The sequence below is a fragment of the Rhinoraja longicauda genome, chromosome 28, assembly GCF_053455715.1.
Source record: "Rhinoraja longicauda isolate Sanriku21f chromosome 28, sRhiLon1.1, whole genome shotgun sequence".
In the NCBI taxonomy this organism is placed as follows: Eukaryota; Metazoa; Chordata; class Chondrichthyes; order Rajiformes; family Arhynchobatidae; genus Rhinoraja; species Rhinoraja longicauda.
This window is the reverse complement of record NC_135980.1, coordinates 19,536,006-19,561,367: the sequence shown is the minus strand read 5'-3', so window position 1 is coordinate 19,561,367 and position 25,362 is coordinate 19,536,006. Positions and strand designations below refer to the sequence as shown.

Sequence of the window (25,362 nt, the reverse complement as noted above, 5' to 3'; positions counted from 1 at the left end):
TTAAACACCACTAAGTCACCACCACCATCCCTGGCAATGTGTTCTATGGCCCCACCACAAACTGTGCAGCAAAACTTTCCCCACACATCTCCACTAAACATTCCCCCTCTCACCTTCGAGCTATGGCCTCTGGTGTTGGACAATTCCACCCTGGGGAAAAAAGGTTGTGATTGTCTACCCTATCTATGTCTCATAATTTTATTTACTTCTATCAGGTCTCCCTGTAGCTGGAACCCCCTGATCCAGGCAGCATTCTGCTAAATTTAATTGTCATATGTACTGAGCAATGGAATACTTATTTGCAGCAACATAAGAGATCTGTAACATAGTACTCAAGGTAGCATTATAAAATGCTGTTAAAGATCTTGCCACTAACTGTGCATTTTTCCCTTACATTCGATCTGCAAACGTGCAACAGCTCACACTTGCCCAGATTAAACTTCATCTGCCATTTCTCCCCCCCCATTCCTGTAGCTGATCTATATCCTGCTGTATACTTTGACAGCCTTCCTCACAGTCCGCAACTCCACCAATTTTGGTGCTGCCTGCAAATTACTAACCAAGTGATGCTTCATGTAGGGTCTCTTCTACATCCCGCAGCTCCGCTCTTGCTCCCCCTCCCCCCACTCGCAACAAGGACAGAATCCCCCTCGTTCTCACCTTCCACCCCACCAGCCAGCGGATCCAACATATCATCCACCAACATTTCCGTCACCTACAACGGGACCCCCACCACTGGCCATATCTTCCCATCCCCTCCCCTCTCTGCGTTCTGCAGAGACCGTTCCCTCCGTAACTCCCTGGTCCATTCGTCCCTTCCTACCCAAATCACCCTAACCCCGGGCACTTTCCCTTGCAACCGCACGAGATGCAACACCTGTCCCTTTACCTCCCCCCTCAACTCCATCCAAGGACCCAAACAGTCTTTCCAGGTGAGACAAAGGTTCACCTGCACCTCCTCCAACCTCATCTATTGCATCCGCTGCTCTAGATGTCAACTTATTTACATCGGCAAAACCAAGCGCAGGCTCGGCGATCGCTTCGCTGAACACCTGCGCTCGGTCCGCATTAACAAAACTGATCTCCCGGTGGCCGAGCACTTTAACTCCCCCTCCCATTCCCAATCTGACCTTTCTGTCATGGGCCTCCTCCAATGCCATAGTGAGGCCCGCCGGAAATTGGAGGAACAGCACCTCATATTTCGCCTGGGCAGTTTGCAGCCCGATGGTATGAACGTCGACTTCTCCAACTTTAGATAGTTCCTCTGTCCCTCCCTTCCCCTCCTCCTTCCCAGATCTCCCTCTATCTTCCTGTCTCCACCTATATCCTTCCTTTGTCCCGCCCCCCTGACATCAGTCTGAAGAAGGGTCTCGACCCGAAACGTCACCCATTCCTTCTCTCCCGAGATGCTGCCTGACCTGCTGAGTTACTGCAGCATTTTGTGAATAAATCGATGCTTCATGTACCTTGTGCTCTGACCACCTCAGTGCACTCGGTCTAGATGATCAGCACATGCTCAGCCTATCCAGAGGTTACTGTACGTATGACACCCATAATAAGACATGATTAATGTGACCTTCAACATTGGGAAGCTGCAAGTCCAATAAACTCCCTCTTCCCGTTGCTTTCTGGCAGGTAAGAATGAGATTAATTCCATTCTTCTGCGTAAAATATTCATTCAGTGCAAATTGTGAATGCAAAGTATATTAGAAGCAAGGTTGAAGAATTAGCAATTATCAAGCAATGCTTTTTCAGTGCTCCGAATGAAACAAGAGAGTAATTCTGTTCTATTTATGCTCCGTGGTGCTTGCGAATGCCTTACAAATACTGTTCTGTTCAAATCCCATGGCAACACACATTTACATAACAAAATAATGGATAGAAATCTACTGATGTTTTAAACACCAGCGGCAATTCTGGCATGATGGTGACCCAGATGTAAAACCCGCTTGTTCACATTTTTGAGGTAGGCATAGATTATCAACGGAGAAATCAATCCTCTTCCTCTTTGTTCTCCCGTGGTCGGGGCAGACAAACCATCCGCAGTCGGGGCGATCAAAGCCCCCGCAGCCGACGGTCGAAGCCCCCGTCGGGGTGATCGAAACTCCTGCGTTGGGGTGGTTGATACGCGCCATGGAGCTCCCCAGTTGGCCTCTTCTTACCACATAGAGAATCTATGCCATTAGCTAATATAAAATGGATGCTTATTTTCAGTAAAAAGCAGTAGGATGGATGCTTGTGGTAGAAATGTTATCATTGGGAATGGAATGTGTTTGTCCCTTTAGGAGTGATAGGGAGTAGACAGAGAAGTATAGGGATCCTTTGTTCTTAAATGATCAGCCATGATCATATTGAATGGCGGTGCAGGCTCGAAGGGCCGAATGGCCTACTCCTGCACCTATTTTCTATGTTTCTATGACTCCCTTCGCCTGATAGTGTGAGCCTGTGTCCTAAACAGGAGAGCAAGGTCATGCAGCTGCGAGATTGCTCGTGTATAAGAGATAAGTTTCTTTCTCAATAACAACTCCTTATATGGGTGCGTGTGAAAGTAGGAAAAGTTTCGAATCCACTCTAGGTAAATTGATGCGTTTCCCCGAAAGCATGTGACTTATAATATCACTCCTAAAGGGACAAACACATTCCATTCCCAATGATAACATTTCTACCACAAGCATCCATCCTACTGCATTCTACTGAAAATAAGCATCCATTTTATATTAGCTAATAGCATAGATTCTCAATATCGCATGCTTCCATGTGGTATGACTCTATGATTCTTCTCAGACCAGATCCCCTGGTTCGGGACTGAGATGGTTACATTTACTGGTCATGTATTGTTAATTTGCATTTAGCTGTAAGGCACAACTGTTCGGAAGAACAAACATAGATTGAAATACCAATTGCAAGGCTTGAGTACTTTTTCAAAGCAACACTGCGTGTTTCACATTGATATAATCACTGGAAAATGTCTCATATTTTTTTATGACAAAGGAAGAAACCATTCGATCTGTCGTGTCTTTGCCACTTTTCTGAACTATTTATTTCCTCTTATTTTCCCCTGTAATCTATTCTCCTTCGCGAGCCAATTTTTCCTACCGCCTGTACATTAAGAGTAATTTACTGATCATGGTCTTGGGTGGTGCTGTCTGCATGGAGTTTACATGTTCTCCCTGTGACTACATGAGTTTCCTCTGGGAGCTGTGGTTTCCTCCCGCATCCCAAATACGTGCAGGTTTGTAGGCTAATTGGCCTCTGTGAATCGTCTCTGGTAAACAGGGAATGCATCCGGGAGTGGAAAAGCATAGAACTAGTGTGAATGGGTGATCGATGATCGGAGCGGACTCAGTGGATCGAAGGGCCTGTTTCAATGCTGTATCTTTCATTCCATCAAACCTACTAACCCGTATGTCTTTGGTATGTGGGAGGAAACCGATCAACCAAAGGAAACCAACGTGTTCACAGGGAGAACGTGCGAACTCCACTCAGACAACACTGAGAGTCAGGAAATCTTGGTTCACTATGGATATGAATAACAGCACTACCTGCTGCGCCTCTCTGCTGCCACTGATATGCAAACATCAAAGGTATTCATTATTGTCGTCCTACAGTTATACAGTGCAGGAGCAGACGCTTTGGCCCACCGTGTCCATGCCAACCATCAAGTACATATCAATGGAAAAGTGCTGGAGTTACTCAGCGTGTCAGGCTGCATCTCAAAAGAACATGTACTGTTGACGTTTCGGGATAGGACCCATGTGCAGTCTGAAGTCCAAAACGTTACCTACCTATGTTCTCCACAGATGCCGCCTGATCTGTTGAGTTACTCCAGCATTTTATGTCCTTTTGTGTAAACCAGCATCTGCAGTTCCCTGTTTTTACCTATTCATACAATCCCATTTTCAGCTTTTTTGGACAGATATATTGGCAGAAAGGGTTTAAAGGGTTATGGGCCTTGTGCATGTAAATGGAACTAACTCAATATGCTAATTTGATCAGCAAGGACAAGGCTGCCTGACGTTTCCGTGCTGTACCACTCTATGACCGTGACACTTGGTTCATTGTTTGCAGTGCCTTCGTGATTCATGTGCCCTTCTAGATATTCTTAAATTGTTGTGAGAGTGTCATCCTCCACCACCCCCACAGGCAGCGTGTCACAGATTCTAACCCCACCAGAGGTGACAGAATTCTTCCTCAGATCTCTTCTAAATATCCTACCCCTTACCTTAAGTCTATACCCTCAGATCTAGACACCCTTTAACTTTAATTTAGTTTAAAGATGCACTATGGAAACAGGCCCTTTGACCAACTGAATCCACACTGATTATGGATCACCCATTCACATTAGTTCTATGTTATCCCATTTTTTCATCCACTCCCTACGCATTCAGGGCAATTTACAGAGGCATCAGTCTGAAGAAGGGTCTCGACCTGAAACGTCACCCATTATCAGTCTGAGGAAGGGTCTCGACCTGAAACGTCACCCATTCCTTCTCTCCCGAGATGTTGCCTGACCTGCTGAGTTACTCCAGCATTTTGTGTCTACCTTCGATTTAGACCAGCATCTGCAGTTTTTTTTCCTACAAACCCACAATGTGTTTGGGATGTGGAAGGAAACCGGAGCACCTAGAGGAGATTCACACAATCACAGGGAGAATGTACAAGCTCCACAGAGACAGCACCCAAGGTCAGAATCGAACCTGGGTCTCTGGTGCTGTGAGGTAGCAGCTTTAGCAGCTGTGCCACTGTGGCCCACACTCTGCTGCCACACCTCTGCTCTGGTAGATAGTTTCCTGCTATCTACTCTGTCAAGAGAACATAAAACAGTACCGAACAGGAACAGGCCCTTCGGCCCATAATGTTCATGCTGAACATAATGTTAAAATAAATGAATCTCCTCTGCCTATGCATGGTGCATCTTCCTCCATTCCCTGCATATTCATGTGCCTATTTAAAAGCCTCTTATGTCCCTAATAATTCTGCATACCTCTATCAGATCTCCCTCAGCCTCCTCTGGCCAATAAACGCAGCCTGTCCTCTCTCTCCTCGTAACTGAACTATTCCAACGAAGCCAACATCCTGCCAAATGTTCCTGTTCCCTCTCCATTGCAAAGTTGCCTTGACTTTAATTAAGTGAGTCATCTACGTGAAAGTTTTGACCTGGTTTTGTGAGTCAAATCAGTAACTACGTAATGAATTCCCTTTGGGAATGCTGAAGCTAGAATCTGTGCCTTTAGCCTTTGATGCCTCCCTCTTTTGTCTCACGAAGTCCTAAAGAAGCCACCGAGAGTTCTAGATCACCTTCTCTCTCCTCTGGCTGTAGGGCGACATTTTAGAGGTGGGACTGCTTTTTATTTGGAAGGACATCAAGCTAATAAAATATCCAAAAGTAAATTCTGCACCATGCTAATGAGATAGTCCAGAACACAGGGCCAAGCCAGGTTCTGTGTCTGACGCATACAACAAGATAAATTTGTGGACTTTGATGCAGTTAATATTGAGGACGGTGGTTCATCAGCATTCTGCGATATACGCAGCATACCTTCATCTGAAATCGATGGTGATCGAGATAGAAAGTACCTGACTAGCTTACAAATGAAGGTGAATTAAGAACCAGACAAAGTTAAAAAGCACAGACATTAGAGAATGAACATATTATTTTTCAGCTCTATTATTTTGTCAGACATTTCGGTAAAGATTTTATAAACACCTCATGTTCTAGAAATACAGCATGGAAACAGGCCCTTCGACCCACCGAGTCCACGTTGACCATCGATCACTCGTTCACGCTAGTTCTATGTCATCCCACTTTCACATCCACTCCTTACACACTTGGTGCAATTTGCAGAGGCCAATTAACCTACAAACCCGCACGTCTCAGGGATGTGGGAGGAAACCAAAGCACCCAGAGGAAACCCACGCAGTCACAGGGAAACTGTACAAACCCCACACACTGACAGCACCCGAGGTCAGGATGGAGCCCAGGTCTCTGGCGCTGTGAGGCAGCAGCTCTACCAGCTGTGCCACTATGCACACTGGTACTGAATTGGGGGAGGGAATGACGGGAATGGTGTGACTAACATTCCTCAATTGTTTTGGGCTTTGTGTATCACTGGTTTAGAACCAGTGAGGGGGTACGAAGGAGAATAGGGTTGGTACCTGGATAGCTAGAGTTCTGGATGCTGGAGAAACAACATTGTAGATTGTTGCTATGATCAGATACCAGGGCAGATGGAAATAGGGTTTAGTTTAGTTTAGATTCATTTAGTTTAGTGATACAGTGCGGAAACAGGCCCTTCGGCCCACTGAGTCCGTGCCGACCAGCGATCCTTGCATAGTAACACCATCCTACACACACTAGGGACAATTTACAATTATACCAATCCAATTAACCTACAAACCTGCACATCTTTGGAGTGTACAAAGACTGGCCTTGTGAACCCTGTAGCAAACACTGTCAATTAGTTTCTAGCCTTGCACCTGCCTTTATCCATGGATAGGCATTTCTGGGGGTCAGGACCCTTCTTGCCGAAACGTTGTCTGTCCATGCCCTACAGCTGATGCCGACTGACCCGCTGATGCCGACTGACCCGCTGAGTTCCTCTAGCACTTTGTGGCTTAGGCAGACATTAGTGCTTTTCAATCCTCCCATGTCAATTGTGTCTCCAACTTCCGGTGGGAACAATTAGGAATACTTACTACAGAAAGCAAGGCGACAGAGGGAATGGTGCAGGAATCGGCGTCAGAAAACCCAGACACAAAAAGTGCAGATTATTTAACAGAAACACACTTGGAATCATCTGTTCTCATTTGAGAACGTAGCACAGGTTGGCAAATTGAATAAGCAAAATGCTTCATGGGTTTGTGCTTAGCAGTAGAAAAAATGAATCAGATTTGTCATGTATTCCCTGTGTAGAAATAGAAAATGCTGGGACTACTCAAATTGCTTTCATGATAGATCTTCAGTCTGATCTCATCCGCTCCCCCCCCCCCCTCCCCCCCACCATTTCTTCCCTATGCCCCACCTGGGTGTGCACCCATTTCTCTCACAATCCTGCCCCCATTCCCCTTCCCACCATCTGTTTCCATCTGTATTCCTTCTTCTGGCTTCACATTTCCGGTCTCTTCTATCCTTTTCTCCTTATCTCACAGCCTTTTATCTGTTCATCCCCCACCCCTGCCCCCACCTCTCTTCCAGCTTTCTCCCTCCTACCACAATCAGTCTGAAGAAAAGTCCCGATGTGAGACGTCGCCGATTCACGTTCTCCACAGATGGTACCTGACCCGTCGAGTTACTCAAGCACTTTGTATCTTTAATTCTGAAGTATTTTCCTCTCCGCAGGCACAAAGCCTTTGCAACATTTTTTGCTTTTATCTCACATTCTCAGTGTGCAGCGGTGGTGTGTTTTGCTGTCGTGGGGCCTCTCCTGCACTGCTAACAAACTGCAGGCATCTTTTAAGTTTTGATCAATGCTCAGTAACAACCACAACAAAAATAAATTGAGTGGAAGTCAGTACGTATCTGACTGTCAAAACACTGCAGGGAGTAAATTGGATCGAATCTGGAGAGATACGTAACGAAAGCAAGCTGCTTTGAAGTCTGCCTGGATTGGAGGGATATCGGCTACAAGGAGATGTTAGACAAGCTTGGATTTTTTCTCTGCAATATCAAAGGTTGAGAGGAGACCTGATAAAAGTTTATAAAATTAAGAGAGGAATAGATAGCGTAGACAGTCAGAATCTTCTTCCCAGGATAGCTTTAAGGTGAGAGGGGCAAGGTTTAAAGGAGATGTACAGGGCAAGTTTTTTTTCACACAGAGTCGTGGGTGCCTGGGACATGTTGCCAGGGGTGGTGGTGAAGGCAGGTATGATAGCGGTGTTTAAGAGGCTTTTAGATAGGCACATGTTATGGGTATGCAGGGAATGGATGGATTTGGATCACGTGCAGGCAGAAGATATTAGTTTGGCACGGATATTGAGGTCAGAAGGGCCTGTTCCTGGGCTGCACTGCTCTATGTTCTATGCTGAATATTCTGACCAGGTCAGGCAGCATCAGTAGAGTGAGGAACACGGCTAATGCTTCAGGCTGATGACGTTCTTCAGAATTGATAGATGTTGATCTGTGACGTTAGACTTTTTCCTCTGTCCATGCGTCCCATCTTCATGAGTAATTTCAACATTTCCTACTTTTATTTCCGTTTCTCAACACTTGCAATTTTTTTTTACAAAAGAACCCGATTGTTACCTTCACCAGAATGGAGATTAAATGCTGTCAGATTATCATCATTCTTTAATAAGGATGCCAGATTTATCTATTCATTTTCCTCTATGTAACATTCCATTCTTCGGTTCATCGTTGCAGGTTTTTGAATGCATCCTTTCTTAATTATGCTTCCCATATGAGCATAGTTTAGTTACACCATCACAACTCCTAACTCGACCCCCCTATTACCTCTGACATAGAGTCATGCACCACAGAATCAGGCCATTTGGCCTACCACGTCCATACTGCCCTTATTGATTGATTGTAGACACAAAATGCTGGAGTAACTCAATTGGATGAACTGATTGAAACATACAGCTTGGAACAGGCCCTTCGGCCCACAGAGTCCATGCCAAACATTGATATCCCATTCACACTAGCTCCATGTTATCCCACTTTCTCTTCCACTCCTTACACCGTAGGGGGATTTGCAGAAGCCAATTAAACCTATGAACCCGCACGTCTTTGGGATGTGGGAGGAAACGGGAGCATCCGGAGGAAACCCGCGCAGTCACAGGGAGAACTTGCAAACTCCACACAAAAAGCACAAGGTCAGGATGAACCCGGGTCTCTGGTTCCATGAGGCAGCAGCTCTACCAGCTGTGCCACTGTGCCACTGTGCCGCCAAGATGTGCTTCTGCTGAACAGTCTTGCATATTAATATGGAAGACTTTAATATTTGCATCCTACACCAATTAATACAGCATCCCATTACAATTCAAGAAAAATGCATCAATACTTTCTTTAAGGCAAAAGAGTCACGGAATGATGCTGGCTCTAAATAAATGTTTAATGCATCCAGATTAATATTCTCTCCCGAGTCCTATTAGTCGACTGACAGTACCGGTTAGGTCCCTTGATATGGTCAACATCTTGTAAAGATAAGTTTAAAATGGAAATTCAATTAACAGAAAGGAAATGACCACCATCGCATTGCAAATTTTCTTACATAAGTTAGAGGCAATTGGGATCTAATTTGGATAATGGCAATATGTTTAAATTATTTATCATTGGTGGTTCAGTCGTGGGAGGTAAAAATATAACCCAGGTAGCAGGGCTGTTTGATTGACTTATCACCTTGTCCTTTCGAAGACTGGCTTCATTTCACAGGTTGTTTGACCTCCTCCTCCTCCTCGATGTTCCACTTCCTCTTGTGGTGAGTCATCGTCTGCACCTTAATTCTTAATTGTCTTCTTTGCTTCGAGCTCAGCTACCCAGTAAATCTGTCACATTTCTGCTGCTGCACTTGGAGGCATCAGGTTATGTAAGGCGGCTGTACACAAAATAAAAGTTCCACTTCTGATTTAATATGGAACCTCTCACAGGCTTCCAGCTCCAGCTGCTAATGTTTGGAAGCATGCTGCAGCCTGACGTGCACTGCTCCTGCTTGCTCTAACTTAACTCTTTAGCTGAATAGATTACTGTGAACAGCGCAAACCTCTGGTTCCTGGTAACTCCTGGTACAATTGATCTTCCTCTGCTTGGTCATTACACCTGACCTCTTGTGATACATTTCAAGAGAGAGTCAAGTCAGGAGTGTTTAATTGTCACAAGGACACAAAGTGCTGGAGTAACACAACAGGTCAGGCAGCATCTCTAGACAACATTGGTAGATGACATAAAAAGCTGGAGTAACTCAGCAAGCCAGACAGCATCTCTGGAGAAAAACAACAGGTGGCGTTTCAGGTCAAAACCCTTCTTCAGGGTCTCGACCCGAAACGTCACCTATTCCTTTTCTCCACAAATACTGTCTGACCCGTTGAGCTACCCAGCTTTTTGTGTCTATCTTCGGTTTAAACCAACATCTGCAGTCACTTCCTATACATAGATGGATGACATTTCGGGTCGAGACGAGAAACCTATCCATGTTCTCCAGAGATGCTGCCTGGCCTGCTGAATTACACCAGCACATTGTGTCCTTTTGTGTATTGACCAGCATCTGCAGTTCTTTGTTTCTTTGTCAGATGTGTAGACAATGGAACAATGACATTCTTACTTGCAGCAGCAGCACCACAGGTCTGTAAACACAGTATGCATAGATAATATATAATAAACAAAAAATCAATAACTTCCCAGTGCAAAAAAAAACAAAGTCCTTAGCACAACCAAAGACATTCCATAGTTCATGGCAAAATTTAGTGTTTGGTCGTGTTCAAGAGCCTGATGGGTGTTGGGAAGAAGATATTCTTGAATCTCCCATATTCTGAATGGTTTTCAGGCTCCTGTACCTTGTTCCCAATGGTAGAAGTCACTGGTAGGATTTTCATCAATTTTCTCCTGATCTTAATGTCCTTTGAATGCTTGGGTGATTTTTATTTATTTATCAGCAGCCTGCTCCTTACTAAATTTAAACAAAACTTGGTTAATTGGGCGACACAAGGAACTGTACATGCTGGTTTACAAAGTCTTTCTCCAGCTTTCTACCTCCTACAGCAATCAGTCTGAAGAAGGGTCCGTACCCGAAATGTCACAAAAAGCTAGAGTGACTCAGCTGGACAGGCAGAGAGGACTGTTCAGAAGCCCAATAATACAGGGGAAGAAGCCTCGACCCGAAACGTCACCCATTCCTTCTCTCCAGAGATGCTACCTGTCCCGCTGAGTTACTCCAGCTTTTTGTGTCTATCTTCAGTTTAAACCAGCAACTGCAGTTCTTTCTTACGCATTTTATCCATTTCTTTGCTGCCCAACCTGTTGAGTTACTCCAGCACTTTGGAAATATGGAGAAAATAAAATGAGATCAGTGTATGAAAAATGTAAATGAGGGCATGGATTTCATGGACCAAAGGGCCTGCTTCCATGCTGTATGACTTCATGACTCATTAACCTTTCCTTCCTCTGTCATTCCTTATTCTCCTTGCTCCCGTCAGGTACAAAATACAGAAGGATGAAAGCATGGACTGCCAGATCTGGGAATGGCTTCTTCCCCTCTATTATCAGGCTTCTGAACAGTCCTTCCATAAGTGAGGATATTGTCCGATTGACTTCTACTCCTTTGTGAACATTAGACTTCGTCTCTGGAACTGAACTCTGAAGCAATACCGAGAACTATATTCACATGCACCTCCTACAACCTTAACTACAGTATCCGTTTTTCAAGATGTGGACTCTTATACATTGGCGAGACCAAACGTAGACTGGGTGATCGTTTCGCTGAACACCTTCGCTCAGTCCGCCTGGACCTATCTGATCTCCTGGTTGCCAAACACTTTAATTCCCCTTCCCATTCCTACACTGACCTTTCTGTTCTAGGCCTCCTCCATTGTCAGCGTGAGGCTAAACGCAAATTGGAGGAACAACTTTTCATATTTCGCCTGGGCAGCTTACAACCCAGGGGTACGAATACTGATCTCTCTAACTTCAAGCAACCACTGCTTTACCCCTCTCTCCACCACTCAAGTCTTCCGTTCTCACCTAGCCACAGCTAACAATGACCTGTTTCTTTATCATTGTTACTTGTTTGCATATCTTTCTTTCATTTGTTCTATATCTCTCTACATCATCATCTATATCTCTCAATCCCCTTTCCTGTGACTTTCAGCCTGAAGAAGAGTCTCGACCCAAAACATCATCCATTATCATCATCATATCATATACGTGGCGGCGCCTAACGGCAGCGGCTGACTAGCAGTCTGTCCGTCTTTTTTTTGTTGAGTGTCGGTGTTGGGATGATTTTTATATATATTTTTTTGGTTGTGTATGTGTGGGAGGGGGTGGGGGTGGGTGTGGGTGGGTGGGTGTGGGGAACTTTTCTCTTCCTCACGGCGCGGGGTGCGGCTCGGCTGCGGGGCCTAACATCCCCCGGTGCGGCTCGGCCGCTGGACTTTACATCCCGGTGCGGCTTGGCCGCTGGACTTTACATCCCGGTGCGGCTTGGCCGCTGGACTTTACATCCCGGTGCGGCTTGGCCGCTGGACTTACATCGCCCGGTGCAGCTCGGCTGCGGGGCTTAACATCGCCCGGTGCAACTCGGCTGCGGGACTTTACATCGCCCGGTGCGGCTCGGCTGCGGGGCTTAACACCGCCCGGTGCAGCTCGGCTGCGGGGCTTAACACCGCCCGGTGCAACTCGGCTGCGGGACTTAACACCGCCCGGTGCAGCTCGGCTGCGGGACTTTTCACCGCTGGTGCGGCTCGGCTGCGGGACTTAACACCGCCCGGTTCGGCTCGGCTGCGGGACTTTTCACCGCTGGTGCGGCTCGGCTGCGGGACTTGGTCGCGGGCCTTTCATCGCCCGGCTCGGCCGCGAGACGTTTCAGCGCCCGGTGCGGGGACTGTGCGGGTCGGTCGGGGACGAGCTGTCTGTCCGTGGGCGTGGGGAAGAGAGGGGAAGTTTTGTTGCCTCCATCACAGTGAGGGGGTGTTTGGAGTCACTGTGATGGACGTTTGTGTTGGGGTTATGTGTCTTGTGTTCTTTTTTTTTTCTATGACTGCTATGTAGTTTCGTTCGGTACTTCGGTACCGAACGACAAATAAAGCTCTGTTATACCTGTTATACCTGTTATACAGCCGGAAACAGGCCTTTTCGGCCCACCAAGTCCGTGCCGCCCAGCGATCCCCGTACATTAACACTATCCTACACCCACTAGGGACAATTTTTTTTAATAACATTTTTACCCAGCCAATTAACCTACATACCTGTACGTCTTTGGAGTGTGGGAGGAAACCGAAGATCTCGGAGAAAACCCACGCAGGTCACGGGGAGAACGTACAAACTCTTTACAGTGCAGCACCCGTGGTCAGGATCGAACCTGAGTCTCCGGCGCTGCATTCGCTGTAAAGCAGCAACTCTACCGCTGCGCTACCGTGCATTCTTTCTCTCCAGAGATGCTGCCTGTCCCGCTGAGTTACTCCAGCATTTTGTGACTATATTCTGCACTGTGTATCTTCCCTTTCGCGTTATCTATTGTATTGAGTTCAGCTTGATTGCATTTATGTAGAGTATTATCTGATCAGCTTGGATCGCATGCAAAATAAAGCTTTTCTACTGTACATCAGTACACGTGACAATAATAAACCTAAGCCAAAATTGTGCTTTTAGTATAAACGTTAAAGATTTTGCACCAAACTTCATTTCACTGTAAACAATATCTGGCTGGTAGGTTCTGTGTTGTTTATAGGACGGAGTCATAAAACTTGGCTGCTGTGTTTCAGCAAGTGACTCATTGTGTGTGATGTACATAAAACATGTTGACATAATAAAACACTCCGGCTGTAAATCTGTGGGCTTGAGATGGTGGCAGCCTGCTTTGTGTACCGGTCCCGTCTTTCAGTGAACAAGGTCCATACCTCTCTGCTTCCTGACCATTAAAGTTCAGTAAGCTGAACTCATGAAATGGAGACACAAGAACTGCAGCAGCATGAATCTATGGAAAGTGCTGGAGTAACTCAACGGGTGGGGCAGCATCTGTAAGGAAATGGATCGCCGACATTTTGGGTCTTCAGAATGATTGTAGGGGGGGGGCAAGGGGAGTGTTTCAAAATAGGTGGGGGAAGGGCAAAGCTCAGCGAGTGATAGGTAGATACAGGTGAAGAGGCTATGATTGGCAATTGGATGGACTGAGTGAGTGACAAAGGCTAGAGGTGAAAAGGAGGCAAAAGGGTGCTGCCATGGGTGGTGGTGGAGGTAGATATGATAATGGCATTTAAGAGACTTTTAGATGGCAACATGGATATGCAGGGAATGGAGGGATATAGATCACTTGCAGGTGATGGAAGGTGCTGATCTGTTGTTAGACTTCTTCCCTGAATATGCTTCCCGTCTCCCTGAGGAATTTCAACATTTCCTACTTTTATTTTCGGAGAATAGTTTATCTCGGCACCATGTATGGCACGTTGTAGGCCGAAGGGCCTGTTCCTAGGGTTGCCAACTGTCCCGTATTAGCCAGGACATCCCGTATTTTGGGCTAAATTAGTTTGTCCCGCATGGGACCGCCCTTGTCCCGTATTAGTAGGGTTGCCAACTTCCCCACTCCCAAATAAAGGGACAAAGGGTGACGTCACCGCCCCGCGCCCCACGTGACCTCATCCAGCCAGTGGCCACGAGCTCCACCAATGGTGGCCGCCCGGGCTGGGAGGTGGGTTGCTATGCAACTTCTGTTACGCTGCACTCGGGCCTCGGGACCTAGAGTGTCCGCAGCTAAAATGTTGGAAACCTAGAGTGTCGCGACCTAAACTGTCGGGACCTACAGCGTCGGGCCTATAGTGTCAGGGCCTACAGCGTCCAAGCCTACAGCGCCCCCCCGGGCTTAATACGGTATTCGCACAAGGACCCGCTTGTTTATGAGAGAAAAAAAACAAAGTGCTGGAGTAACTCAGCAGGTCAGGCAGCATCTCTGGAGTACATGGATAGTTCCATATTTGACATTTTGCTTAAAATTATTTGTTTTCCCGCTTTAAAAAAAATTATAGTTTATCTCAGCATCATGTTTGGCATGGCCATTGTGGGTCGAAGGGCCTGTTCCTGTGCTGCACTGTTCTATGTTCTTGTTCTGTGCATTTTAGCCTGCAGGTCAATCCAGCCCTCTATATTTTGAAGGCCAGTGAGGCTAACAGATTGGTGCTGCCTTTGACATGTTAGCACAGTGGCCTCTAGGGTTGCCACCTGTCCCGTATTAGCCGGGCTAAATTGATTTTTCCCATACGGGACTACCCTTGTCCCCTATTAGGCCTGGACGGCGATGTTGGCCTGGACACTGTAGGCCCGGACACTGTAGCCCGGACACTGTAGCCCGGACACTGTAGGCCCGGACACTGTAGCCCGGACACTGTATGCCTGGACACTGTAGGCCTGGACACTGTAGCCCAGGGGCCGCTGCAGTCCCGGACAGTGTAGGCCCGGGCGCCGCCTAACGGAGATTGCGTAGCAACCTGCTTCCCGGCCCGGGCGGCTGCCATTGGTGGAGCGGGAGCACGTGGCCGCTAGCTGGGTGAGGTCACGTGGGGAGCGGGGCGGTGAAGTCACCTCGTCCCATATTTGAGAATGAGGAAGTTGGCAATCCTAGTGGTCTCTGATCCCACACATGAGGATCACTGGGTCCTATTGATCACAAAACTACTTCCATTTTAGTAGTTAAATTGATTCACTAACACATAGCAAAGCACACTGACTTAAAGAAAGAGACAAGCTACAAAAATATCAATCAGGATCACAAACGGCTTCCTCCCATAAGGCCTAGCACTAAACATGTCTTCAAATAGCTCCACCCACAGATGAGCTCAATTTATTATGATTGGTGTGTTCCATGCCCCTTTAAACCTCAGCACATTTGAACATGGGGTTTTGTTCTACTTATCAGGGTGTGGGTGTCAGTAACTTTATCTAATCGCAGTCAAACATCACATTCCAGCCTTTTGGTTGCCACCTCCAAGATTTCTTTACAAATATTGGACCAAATATTCATTTATTATTCATCAGTAATTTGAGAGAATGTCTCCAAGTGCAGCAATTGGCCAGAAGTCAGGTCCGATTTGTTTTTAATTATTCTAATTGGGTTGTTATATGGACAGGTGTTACATGGGGTTAGGGTTGCGGAGAACTTAAATATCTCCAAGGAAGACAGGAGTTAGGAAGTTGGTTAAGGGCTGTAAATAGTCTTGGTGTGCTGCTGAGCCAAAGTGAATGAAGATAATTACATTTAAAAGACATTTGGACAGGTACATGGGCAGGAATGGTTTAGAGGGATGTGCGCCAAATGTGGGCAGGAGGGACTAGTATAGAAGAAGCAACTTGGTCAGCATGTGCAAATTGGGCTGAAGGGCCCATTTCCATGTTGTATGACTCTAAGGCCTATCATTCCTTTCCCTCTCTGCCTCTCCATCTGAAATGGGGCTTGTTCCCATGAAGTATGGCTCAATGATTCTATAACTAAGAGTTCAGCAGGAGTGCAGGAGGAGAAGGGGTAATTTTACAGGGATGTACAAGATCATGAGCAGAATGGATAGGGTGGATGCACAGACTTTGTTATGAACAATGGACTGTCTTTGGTTTTGCTAAGGGCTTTGTATTTTGTGCACTAGTACGTTATTGATTTTTGAGTCTTCATGATTTTATACACCTCGCCTGAGACTTCTGTCTTTGGAAATTGTGTTCTAATTCACACATGTGAATCCCACACTCCAAAGATGTACAGGTCTGTAGGTTAATTGGCTTGGTATAATGGTCGCTAGTGCTTTTAGGGAATTATTAATGTGCAGTGGGCCAAAGGTCTGTTTCCGTGCTGTATCTCTAAACTAAACTAAACTAAACATGCTGTCACTTTGACTTAAAAAAAACCTGGAAATTTTAGGTTTGTAGGTTAATTGGCCTCTGGAAAATTGTCCCTGATGAGCAGAGCCGATGAGAAAGTAGGATAATGTAGAACTAGTAGGAATGGAAGATTGATTTGTCAGTGTGAACTTGGTTGACCGAAGGGCCTATTTTCATGCTGTATCTCCAAAATAAAGCAGTGAAAATTTCCATGTTATAAACACAGCTCAGAAAGACACAATTCACACTTTTGTTTCTTTTTTTTTGTCCCTTTAAGAGACGCCAGATTATTCCAATCAGGTCCTCATGGATTAATTTGCATGCAGGCTTGATATCAAGATCGCTCCCAGGAGATAGCAGTCGTCCAACACGCCTGACCTCAGCTGACTACAAAATGACAAAATGTCTCAGCTGAACATATCACAAAGTGCTGGAGGAACTCAGCGGGTCAGGTAGCATCTGAAGGGAATGAACAGATTACGTGTCGGTCAGACCCTTCGTCTGACTGAGTCATGCATCACGACCCACAAGGTCAGCTCTTCCATTCCCTCCACAGATGCTGTCTGGCCCACTGTGTTACACCAGGACTTTGTGTCTTGCTCAAGATTCCAGCATCTGTAATTCCTTCTGTCTCTCAGCTGCTCCTATTGGGTTTTTGACAAGATTAGGTCGCTTTGATTCTTGATAAGGTTTTTACATCTCCCCAGTTCCACATCACTGCAACCCTTTCTTTGTTCCGGTGTGAATTATCTGCCTGACATTTAATTCGGGTAAATCACTTCCTCACTAATTCAAAAATTTGTTTCCCATCTGCTTTATATGCCAATCTCTTTAAACTTGCCCTTGGGTTTTCATTCTGATCAGTAGCCATCAGTTAATGGAAGCTGGTGGCACGGTGGTTGTTCCTGGATTGACAGCTAGAATTCTGGACCATCTCCCCAAGGAAATTAGTTCAAATCCCACCATGGCAGCTGTGATATTTAAATGTAATGAAATCCTTTTGAGGTTAACATGTTAACTCATTAACAATAACCATGAAACTATTGGGTTGTAAAAATACATCTAATTTACAGAGGGAGTGAAATCTGCCATCTTCACTTGGCCTAAACGTGACTCGAGACTCAGCACTGTGATTGACTTGAAATTGCCTTTTCATGCCAAGACAGTAGCAAACCAGCATCACTGGTGGTATCCACACCCAGTGAAAGAATAAAAAAACACACACACCTATCCACAAAGATTGCTTCTGAAGCCTGGGGTCAGAATCTCAATCCATAAAATGCTGTTGATTCGACTCATGCCTTCCCTAAGACCTATTGGAGTTACAGTCATAGACCGACAGAGTTAGGGCAGCAGAATGGCGCAGTGGGTAGAGCTGCTGCCTCACAGCGCCAGAGACCCATGTTCAACCCTGACTTTGGGTGCTGATTGTGTGGAGTTTGCACGTTCTCCCTGTGACCACGCAAGTTTCCTTCGAGCGCTCCGGTTTCCTCCCACATCCCAAAGGCTTGCATGTTTGTAGGTTAATTGGCCTCTGGAAATTGCCCCTAGTGTATACTGTAGGAAGTGGATTAGGAAAGTAGAAACACTTAGAATTAGTGTGAGCGGGTGATTGATGGTCGGCGTGGATCTGGTGAGCCGAAGGGCCTGTTTCCATGCTCTATCTCTAAAACTAAAACAAAACTAGACTAAACTAAACCTTATGGAAATGAACTCAAATTAATGACCTAGTAGAGATTGATTCGGTAGAATACAAAGTGTAAAGTTAATGGGTTTGTACTGGGATAGAGAGGAAGGCATTAATGAAATCCCACAAGATCTGTGGTAGGGCCACAATTATTCCCAATCTTATCCTTAATGTACAATGCAACATAAAGCCCTATTCAAATATGTTAAAAATACCGACAACCGACAGCATAAAATGGCTGTGAAGAATTGACAATTTCAATGGGGAATAGCTCTTTATAAACTTACAGAATGGCTATAAAAATGATATTTAATACATACAAATGTGGAGTGATGCATTTTGATGGGAAAGCAATCTGCTCCTTGCAAAATAAGTGCCTATGTGGGTGGAAGAGTAGAGATCTATGGCTACCTTTACAAAGGGTCCAGGAATGAATGGTTTTGAGGTACATTTCTAAAGGAATTGAATTGAAAAGCAAGGTCGTGTTTCAGATAGATACAGGATCTATATGAATCATTTGGCCTTAAATGGAGGAGTGCTAAAATGCATTTTAACAGAGTGAATAGTTGAAAGGAGCAAGAAATATAGTCGGTGCAATTGGTAATTTTCTTAGATAACAGTTCTTTTAAACTTCTCTTCAATTGCAACTCCAATAATTGACAAGTGTGGCAGGTCAGGCTTTTCCATGCAAAGTCCCTGGTGTCATCATCAATAGGGTTGTCCTGCTGTTGTGTCTGATGTTCTTGGGTTATGATATCAGTTAAACATAGTTGCAGGATTCTTGTGACATCTAATGCAACAGCAAAGGAACCAATATGAGATAACCTGGGCATGAAAACATGAGGCCCTTCAGCCCACAATGTCTGTGCCGATCATGATACCAAGTTAAACTCACCTCCTGTGCCTGCCCATGATCTATATATCCACCATTCCATGCATATCCATGTGCCTATCTAAAAATCACGATTGCATCTACCTCCATCACCACCCCTGGCAGCGCGTTCCTGGCACCCACATCTCCCTGTGTAGAAAAACTTGCCCGGCACACCTCCTTTATACTTTGCACTGCTCACCATGAACTTCTGCCCACAAGCCTTAGACATCTCCACTGCAGACATCCAGCAGAGCTCCAGAAACATCCTTGCTGACTCCACTTGTTGAACTTTCTGCAAGGCTCAGTCAACCTCCAGCATCAAGCGGAAGCTGTATCTGAAGAGATCAAGTTTTGACTGTGCATACAATGCTCCTTGGTACAGTGTACAGAATGGGTATTATGGACTATGGACTTGTTTTTTTCTCTAATTATGTTTTTGCACCAAAATCTCCTTTTCTGCACAGTCTGCATGGAAGCCTGGACTGCCACAGGTGGAACGGCAAACTCCACACAGACAGCAGTGGAGGGATCGTACCCAGGTTGCTGGAATAGTGAGGCAGCAACTCTATAGCTGTGCCAATGTGCCGCCTTAGGTCGGTGGTAAAGCTGCCTTCTAGACCAGCTACAAATTAATGCACTCCTTGTTGTACCTCACTGCTGGTAATATTCAGTCTGCACTGACAACACAACACAACACATACCCAGCCAAGTGGTAAGAAAATCATTACAAAGCTGTGAATGCGCTGTCTTCACTAATGAGTGCAATTTAATATTAATGATATTCTAAATCCTCTTAATTTGTCAGGAAACTGAAGTGAAAGATTTTGTGAATTTAATGTAACATCATTAATCAGGAAAGCTATTTACTTCATTTTTTCCCCTTCAAGGTGCTTGCCATTTCACCGTAATGTTACGAAGATAGTGAATTACATGAAAACAAAAATAGATCAAAATAGTTGATGCCCACAAGGCTTGATCAGTAATCTTTTATCTACCTTCTCCCTGTTCAAGTGAGATTACAAGCCATCACTAAATTGCATTAAAAAAACTTCTTTTTTGCAGTCTGCAAAAGTCTACCAAAGCTTTAAAATATCCTTCAAGACAGTGAATAAAATTGTTTTATAAATCTGTACATCCACCTTAATCTCCTAACAGCAGCAAGATCAGACAACTCGAAAGCAAAGGGAGTGCTGTAAATTGAACAACTCTTTCTACAAACCAGTGCCAAAAAGAATTACATTTGCAATGATCAAAATGGGTTCAGGGAACCTAAAGGCAAATGAATTATATATATATATATATATATATATATCAGCAAAGCCGCAGATAAGAAAGGGAGCTTGCATTTTAATCTTGACTTGACTGAAGTTAGGCAGTATCTCAGAGTTGATAGTGTTTTAAGAAACGCCCCTGTGATCCCAAATAGGAAACTCTAAGCTCCCATTCATGAAGTTATTGGATCAGATATTCTGCCTTCTCAGGGTTCGATTGATTGAATTGATTGAAAGATGCAGCATGTAAGCAGGCCCTTTGGACCATCAAATCCATGCTGTCCATCAATCAACCATTCACCGAAGATAGACACAAAATGCTGGAGTAACTCAGCAGGACGTATCTCTGGATAGAAGGAATGCAGATCTATGTTATCCCACTTTCTCATCCACTCCCTGCACAAGGACAAGTTATAGAGGCCAATTAACCTATAAACCCGCACGTCTTTGGGATGTGGGAGGGAACCGGTGCACCCGAAGGAAACCCCCGCCATCATGGGAAGAATGTGCAAACTCCACAAAGACAGCATCCGAGGTCTGGATGGAACTTGGTCCATGACACTGTGAGGCAGTGGCTCTACCACCAATGGGCTGAGACCAGCCCTCAGAACGTCGGTTCACATTCACAAGTTACAGAAGTAGAATTAGGCCATTCGGCCCATCGAGTCTACTCCGCCTTTCAATCATGGGTGATCTCTGCCTCCTCATCCCATTTTCCTGCCTTCTCCCCATAACCCTTGACACCCGTTCAAATCAAGAATCGGTGTGGCTTATCACAGCGCTGTGTCATCCGATGCCTATCCAACTGGCTAGAGGCACTCATAGAAAGATGCTTACATCACTCAAGATCCATCACACCTCTCAAAGGTAGTACTGAAGATTCTTTCTATCCTTGACATTCCCATTCAAATACAGTGGTAAACTATTCATAACCATTCAAATACTACAAAAAAATGTAAAGGTTTTGTAAAGCATTTTTATATCAATTAAAACATTAAGAATACCCTTATGCATTTATAAACAATTAAAACATTTGAACTCAATAAATCAGCATTAGTACCTATGCCACTATCCGTGAGGCAAGAGCTAGAAGGACGCAAAGTGCTGGAGTAACCTAGCGGGCCAGACAACGTCTCTGGAGAACATGGATGGGTGATGTTTTGGGTCGAGACCCTTTTTCTGACCCCTTCTTCAGAAATAGAAGGATAGTGCAGTTTAATATGTGTTTAGGGAGCTGCTACAGAAGGGAGGGCTTCAGATATAGACCACAAAACGTAGAACAGCACAGCACAGGAACAGGCCCTTCAGTCCACAGTGTCTGTGGCGAACACAATGCCAAGTTAAACCAAAGATACAAAGGGCAGGAGTAACTCAGTGGGTCAGGCAGTATCTGGAGAGCATGGATCGATGACGTTTCAGGTCAGGACCCTTCTTCTGACTCATTGTGGTGGAGGGTGGGGAAAAAAAACTGGAAGAGAGAGGGGCAGGACAGGACAAAGCCTGGCAAGTAATTGGTGGATAGTCACAGAGGGGGAGCAGTGAGAACGTCTCACAGAAATCGCGTCGGATTGAGAACTTCTTCAAAGTTATCATACCTGGGGGATATTTTGTAGTAGAAAAGTGTAGACACAAATAACTGCAGATGCTTTTTTTACAACAAAAAAAAGACACAAAGTGCTGGAGTAACTCAATGCTTCAGACAGCATCTCTGGAGAGCATGGATAGGCGACGTTTGGGGTAAACCGGCGTCTTCAGTCACCAAGTTAAACTAATCTCCTCTGCCTGCATGTGATCCATACACCTCCATTCCCTATATATTTGGATCATTGAGCTTGCTTTCAGGCCAGGTGGGGTCGATACAAGAGGGGTGGGTTGTACCTGAACAAGCTTTGCAGGGCATCTTGCTAGTGCTACTCGGGGGGGGAGGATTTGTGTTTTCTCTTGCACTGTTGCGAGTCTTTGGATCTCTCTTCCTCAAAGGATGATGGAGACAGAATCTTTGAATATATCTAGTGGGTGGATTTGTGGCAAGCAGGAGAGTGAATGGTTAAAGAGAAGGACATAAAGTGCTGCCGTAACTCAGCCGGTCAGGCAGCATCTCTGGAGAACATGGATAGGTGGATAGTTTACAGGGGATAGGCAGGAATGCAGAGTTTAGGTTCCTGTTCAGTGAGCCATGATCTCATTAACAGCTCTCTTACCTCCACCTCTGTCCCTCATGTAGCATTTGTACCCTGCAACATCGAGCTGCTAGTCCTCTCCCTCCCTCAGCCACGTTTCTGTGATAGTTATTATACCCTAGTCTTATGTACCTATCCATGTCCTGACTTCATCATCTGTGTTTATGCACTGTGTTGTTGAAACCTAATACTGTTGAATCGTGCCAAATAAACCAAATGGGGTATCGAATCTAAAATGATACATCAAAGAGCTGCAGGAGTAATGGTACATCACCGACACATATCTCTTCATTTCTAAATTAGCGATCTCAGAAGGGTCCAGATTCAACCTGGAAGACGTGTGATGATTTATGCATAGGTTTGGTGCCAGCTGCTTAGCACAAAAGATATCAGTAGAAAACTGATAGCTGCATATCAATACATCAAGGACACGGCCCATCTGTATTTGTTAAATTATAAAGCAACAATTATAAACAGAGTTGAAGATGTGTAACATGAATTAGAGGAGCCTTTGTTGAGGGAAGTTCTGCTTGTGTAACGTCAGAATGTGGAACTACTCCATAACGAAGTCCCTGCCTAATCCTTACTCAACCATTACTTTCAAACTAAGAGACCAAGTCTGGTTCAATCTGGAGTGAAAAAGAACTACTAACAACAGCATTATGGTGTCATACAGCATAATGCTGGCTCCAGTCTCATAGTCAGCCAACACAGAAACAGGCCCTTCAGCCCAGCTCATTCATGCTGACCAAAATGCCCCATCTAAGCTAGTCCCGCGTTTGCCCATATACTTCTAAACCTTTCCTATCCTTGTACCTGTCCAAATGCAAGAGAGTCCAGTAAAGTCCGATCAAAGATAGTCCGAGGCTGCAAGTCCTGATTACTCCAGTCTGGGTCACTCTCCGGTCTGCTCTTGGCCTTTTCAATGTTCTCTTTTAAATATGCACATGGATATGCAGGCAATGGTGGGGATATGGATCATGTGCAGGCAGAGAAGATTTGTTTAGGCAGATACAACAGTGGCATTTAAGATGCTTTTAGATCGGCACACAGAAGTGCAGGAAATAGAAGGATATGGATCATGTGACACAAAGATGACGCAAAGCTGGGTGTCAGTGTGAACTGCGAGGAGGATGCTATGAGGTTGCAGGGTGACTTGGACACGTTGTGTGAGTGGGCAGATGCATGGCAGATGCAGTTTAATATGGATAAATGTGAGGTTATCCACTTTGGTGGTAAGAACAGGAAGACAGATTATTATCTGAATGTTCGGAAATGGGGAAGTACAAAGAGCTCTGGATGTCCTTGTTCATCAGTCACTTAAAGTTAGCATGCAGGTACAGCAGGCAGTGAAAAAAGCTAATGGCATGTTGGCTTTTATGACAAGAGGAGTTGAGTATAGGAACAAAGAGGTCCTTCTGCAGTTGTACAGGACCCTAGTGAGACCGCACCTGGAGTACAGTGAGCAGTTTTGGTCTCCAAATTTGAGGAAGGACATTCTTGCTATTGAGGGCGTGCAGCGTAGGTTCACTAGGTTAATTCCCGGAATGGCGGGACTGTCGTACATTGAAAGACTAGAGCGACTGGGCTTGTATACACTGGAATTTAGAAGGATGAGAGGGGATCTTATTGAAACATATAAGATTATTAAGGGATTGGACACGTTAGAGGCAGGAAACATGTTCGCAATGTTGGGGGAGTCCAGAACCAGGGGCCACAGTTTAAGAATAAGGGGTAGGCCATTTAGAACGGAGATGAGGAAAAGTTTTTTTCAGTCATAAATCTGTGGAATTCTCTGCCTCAGAAGGCAGTGGAGGCCAATTCTCTGGATGCTTTCAAGAGAGAGCTAGAGAGAGCTCTTAAGGATAGCGGAGTCAGGGGGTATGGGGAGAAGGCAGGAACGGGGTACTGATTGTGAATGATCAGCCATGATCACATTGAATGGCGGTGCTGGCTCGAAGAGCCGAATGGCCTACTCCTGCACCTATTGTCTATTGTCTATTGTCTATGTACAGGCAGATGAGATTAGTTTAACTAGGCATCGTGTTCAGCACAAACATTATTGGCTGAAGGGTCAGATAATCTGTGCTGTACTGTTCTGAGTTCTATGTTCTATGTTCCCCACCTCGGCCTCCTCCGCTCCAAAGAATTAAGTCTTAGCCTGTCCATCCTTTCTTTGTAGCTCGGGCCCTCGGGTCCTGGCAACATCCTCGTAAATCTCTGCTGCATTCTTTCCAGCTTAGAGACATTAAGCTGGAAAGGCAATGACGATGTTGCAGAGTTTGAAATGGTGAATCTAGGAAGAGGTTGTGGTTGGCAAGGGGATTGAACAGTGCAGTGTCTAACAGTATCAGGCAGGCAAATTGATGAAGTTAAATTTGGCGTGACCCGATACGAACTTGAGCTCCAAGGCATGTAAATACCGGCAGGAGATGTTTTTTTGTTTTATAAATATTAAGCTGAAGGGAATTTGGGTTAATCTCATTTTTAATGTCAAACATTTGGAGTAAAATACTAAAGGTTAGAGCCTTCAGACCAATTGAACAGGAATGTAGCATCAAAGGCTTGACTGACGTGTGCTTATAGCAGGTGATATGGTGATTAGAGACAAAAGGAACTGCAGGTGCTGGTTTACCAAAAAAGACACAATGTGCTGGAGTAACTCAGCAGGTCAGGCAGCATCTCTGGAGAAGATGGATGATGATATTTCGAGTTGGGACCCTTCTTCAGACTGATTGTGGTGGGGGGTGGGGGGTGGGGAGAGAAAGCTGGAAGGTGATGGGATAAAGTCTGGCAAGTGATAGGTGGATACAGGGGAGGGGGAGTTTGATAGGCAGATAGTTGGA

The 25,362-nt window shown here is 45.2% G+C and overlaps 1 protein-coding gene across 2 annotated transcripts in view; it reads right to left on the bottom strand.

Moving 5' to 3' along the window:
* The window catches only part of LOC144607060 (leucine-rich repeat and immunoglobulin-like domain-containing nogo receptor-interacting protein 3), a 108,306-nt gene that overhangs the window by 55,276 nt on the left and 27,668 nt on the right, over positions 1-25,362 (bottom strand). The window contains exon 1 of one of the 2 annotated variants that reach the window (XM_078423633.1): positions 9,338-9,417. The exons of the other annotated variant lie outside the window; for it this stretch is intronic. The gene's annotated coding sequence lies outside the window, so the exon portion shown is untranslated. Of the gene's footprint in view, positions 1-9,337; positions 9,418-25,362 lie in introns of those variants that run through there. 2 annotated transcript variants of the gene reach the window in all.